Genomic DNA, 4,452 nt, shown 5'->3' with positions numbered 1-4,452 from the left:
CTTCGGGAGGCCGAGGCAGGTGAATCGCTTGAGCCCAGGAGTTCCAGACCAGCCTAGGCAACATAGCAAGACCCCATCTCTAAAAACATATATATGTACTAGTTAAGTGTAGTGGTGCAAGTTTGTGGTCCAGTTACTTGGGAGGCTGAGGTGGGAGGATCACTTGAGCCAGGGAGGTCAAGGCTACAGTGAGCCAAGGTTCTGTCAGCCTGGGCAACAGAGCGAGATCCTGTCTCAAAAAATAAAAAGAGAGAAAGAAAGAAAGAATGGTAGCACTGGGCCAAAGGCTTATTGGGCAGAGTCCCTGGGAAACGGGTCAAGATGAGAGTTTGTGGGGATGGCGGGTCCTCCACAGCAGGGCACAGCCGGCTGGCCACCTCAAAGGTCACCCAGGGAGGTGACCACTGTGCCCTCGTTCACCCTAAGTTTCTTTGCTGAGAGAAAGTCTTTCACTACATCTTTATTTCAAATATAGGCATTTATTACTTGCACCGAACATACATAACCTACCTTTTGATTTGTTTGGAGTTGTCTTTGATTTCATTCACAATCACTAAGTAATTTCCACGGATACAGTTTCAACATTTTGTTCAAACTGTATTTTCTGTTCTCCTCCAGGTTCTCTTTTACAAGATTAAGGATTAGACAATGTATGGGGTATATGATTGAGGTAATCATTTACCCCACTGAGTGACTCTGGCTGGACATTGTACAGACTCAGAATTGTGACTGTGTCCTCAGATGGCTGTCAGCTGATGTCCTCGGGTTGGCAGCAGGGTTTGTAGTTACAATCTCATCGCAGTTGCCTGAAATGGGCAACAGAAATAGGTCCTAGTTATATAAGGAATCAGTATGTCAACTCCTAGGACTTGCTGCCACCTTCAAAACATCAGGTCTCAAATCTGGAGAAGGAGGTTATACCATGCTTTTGGAGTCATGAATATTATCCAAGTCTATTATTTTTAAGCAAATAATGCATATTTAGCCAAAACAAATAAAACCTTTGTCTCGAAATAGTATTTTAAACTTAAGGGAAAATGTCATAAATTATAATGTTTCATTATATTCATTACTCTAAATTTTATTTACTTTAATTTAATTTTTTTTTTTTAGAGATGAGGCTCACTTTGTTGCCCAGGCTGACCTTGAACTCCTGGTCTCAAACAATCCTCCTGCCTTGGCCTCCCAAGGAGCTGAGACTACAGGCGCTCACCCCTGCACCTGGCTCATTCTATATTTTTAGTTTTGTAAAATTGATTTTAATTAAGCTCTGTAATCACTAAGACATTTTTGTTTGTCTGCAATTTCAACCATCGATGACATTTTATTTTAGAAGTTTCTATGTATTACATAGGTATTATATTAACTTTCTTCCTCTCTTACTCCTCCCTCAAAAATCCAGAAAGAATAAAAAAAAGTCCAACAACTTAATGTATAAAAATCTCATATCTAATTTCTCTAAAGTCTTAGGTTAAGAAAACTTAAGTGACACTTCTCCTTTTTGAGAGTACTACTTTTTACGGAGAATTCATAGTCTGTCCTTGAGCTCACTACAGATTTCTCCTCTTCTCTGGGACAAAGATGGTCAATTCTTCTGCTTCCTTTTAATAAATTCATTTCTTGATTATTACACATTATTATTCCCCACTTCTTAGAAACTTGATTTTTGGATGTGTTTTTCATTTGGCAAAAAGTCAGTGTGGCTTTGCGTGGGATGTCTAGGTGTCAGAAACAGCAGTGTTGATGTTCTGGCTTTTGTGGGTTTTTTTTTCTTTTTCTTTTTTTGAGACAGAGTCTTGCTCTGTCGCCCAGGCTGGAGTGCAGTGGCTCGATCTCGGCTCACTGCAACCTCCGCCTCCCAGGTTCAAGGGATTCCCCAGCCTCAGCCTCCCCAGTAGCTCAAACTACAGGCATGCACCACCACATCTGGTTAATTTTAGTATTTTTAGTAAAGACTGGGTTGTAACATGTTGGCCAGGCTGGTCTTTAACTCCTAAGCCCAGGTGATCCGCCTGCCTCGGCCTCCCAAAGTGCTGGGATTACAGGCGTGAGCCACCGTGCCCAGCAGATGTTCTGGTTTTGAGAGGGAAAATATAGAGACAGATGTATACATCCCCTAGAAGAACAAACGTAGGAGACTGAAATATGGTGTGCACAAAGTTAAGAGGGCTGATAGACACTACTTGGTTTTGAATTCTGTGACTGTCAGCCATCAAAGACTGCAGTGTAGGCCAGAATATAAATCAGGAAGAAGTTTGGTTAGGCAAAAACACGAGAAATGACAGCATCTGCTGCATTTTGTTCCAAGAATATCAGAGCAGCCAGAGCATTATGGGTCATGTGCAGTAAGTAGTAACCTATGGATAAACAGGGGCATCTGTGCAAATGCTCTGTCAACCTAGGCACTGGGGGAAGAGAAAAGAAGCATTCTATTAAAACGCACTTCCATCTCTAACTCACCTAAGACTGCAGGCTTCCTAAGCATCGTGATTTGCAAGGCCAAAATAAAATTTAGCATTACATGTCATTCTAGGTCATTGGGAAGCTGGTTCACTGGGGCCATCTCAGAAGGCTGTTCAAGAGAGCAGCAAGTCTACCCAGAAGGGTATGCCTTAATGATCTTCACATCGTTCACAGGCCGGTCCTGGGAGTTTGTTTCTACCATTCCTACTCGCTTCACCATTCCTATCCCCTGGCACACTTGGCCAAAAATGGTGTGTTTGCTGTTGATCCACTGGGTGGGGGCGAGGGTCACAAAGAACTGGCTGCCATTGGTGTCTGGCCCTGCATTGACCATTGTGAGAATTCCAGGCCCCGTGAATTTCAAGTCTGGATGCAGTTCATCTTCAAACTGTTTGCCATAGATAAATGCACCACCTCGACCTGTCCCTGTTGGGTCACCTTTTTGGATCATGAAATCTTTGATGATTCTGTGGGATTTTGTGCCACTGTGGTAACCTCGACGAGTCATCTCAGCAGTTCTTACAGGTCTTTGGAGCATGCTTCCAATACAGCTCCAGTACAATTATTCCTATGCTGGTCTCCAAGTAAACACTGAGTGGCTGCCAGGAGTCTGGAGGAAGTGCCACCATAGTGAAGCGGGCAGAATGCTTCTCTAGCAACTGCTACTTCTGGCATCAATTAGCTGGGGACCCCCTGCTGCTGCTGCGCACACCTCCAGTCCCCACCATTCAACCCTTTCAATGGCAGGATTTAGGGGGCTGGGACGAGGAAGAGGATGGTCCCTTCTTCCAATACCGGGAAGCCAGGGTGCAAGGCGATAAGAAGCTGGGTACAAGAACAAAAATGCATGCTTCATTCTAAGACATTTTTAAACTGAAGCTTTATTATCCTTTTCATCTCTTCCTATTTATTTATTTATTTATTTTAGTTTTTTGATACAGAGTCTCACTCTGTCGCCCAAGCTGGAGCGATCTTGGCTCACTGCAAGCTTTGCCTCCCAGGTTCAAGCAATTCTCATGCCTTAGCCCCCAGGTAGCTGGGATTACAGGCGTACACCACCACGCCTAGCTAATATTTGTATTTAGTAGAGATAGGGTTTCACCATGTTGGCCAGACAGGTCTCGAACTCCTGACCTCAAGTGATCCACCCACCTCAGCCTCCCAAAGTGCTGGGATTACAGGCATGTGCCACTGCACCCAGCCCATCTCTTGCTTTTTAAATCGTGTTCTTTATTTTCAAAACATGGCAAGTTTCAGAATCCTTTAAAAATTACTTTATTCGGGTTGGGCACAGTGGCTCACGCCTGTAATCCCAGCACTTTGGGAGGCCGAGGCGGTCTGACCAACATGGCGAAACCCCATCTCTACTAAAAATGCAAAATTAGCCAGACATGGTGGTGGGTGCCTGTAATCCCAGCTACTCGGGAGGCTGAGGCAGGAGAATCGCTTGAACCCGGGAAGCAGAGGTTACAGTGGGCCGAGATCATGCCGCTGTACTCCAGCCTGGGCGACAGAGCGAGACTCTGTCTCAAAAAAAAAAAAATTATTCAAACTGTTTCCCAAAAGAGAGGTTTTGTGTCAGTGGTCTTTCACACCATTTCAGAATCACACTTGCCTGAACATTTCAGATGGACTTGGTGTCATCTGGGCTTAAGTGACTGCAAATGATGGAGTAAAACTGTAGAAATAGGCTGGGCGAGGTGGCTCACACCTGTAATCCCAGCACTTTGGGAGGCCGAGGCAGGCGGATCACGAGGTCAGGAGATCGAGACCATCCTGGCTAACACGGTGAAACCCCGTCTCCACTAAAAATACAAAAAATTAGCTGGGCGTGGTGGCGGGTGCCTATAGTCCCAGCTACTTGGGAGGCTGAGGTAGAAGAATGGCGTGAACCCGAGAGGCAGAGCTTGCAGTGAGCTGAGATCACGCCACTGCACTCCAGCCTGGGCGACAGAGAAAGACTGTCAAACAAAACAAAACAAAACAAAA

At 44.9% G+C, this 4,452-nt stretch overlaps 1 pseudogene; it reads right to left on the bottom strand.

The window, feature by feature from the left end:
- Positions 1-2,401: 2,401 nt before the first annotated feature.
- Positions 2,402-3,092, bottom strand: LOC100592901 (annotated as a pseudogene).
- Between the last annotated feature and the right edge of the window lie 1,360 nt (positions 3,093-4,452).

This window comes from Nomascus leucogenys, chromosome 19 (assembly GCF_006542625.1).
Source record: "Nomascus leucogenys isolate Asia chromosome 19, Asia_NLE_v1, whole genome shotgun sequence".
NCBI classification, from domain to species: Eukaryota; Metazoa; Chordata; class Mammalia; order Primates; family Hylobatidae; genus Nomascus; species Nomascus leucogenys.
The sequence above is the reverse complement of the archived record's forward strand: the minus strand, read 5'-3'. Positions and strand labels throughout refer to the sequence as shown.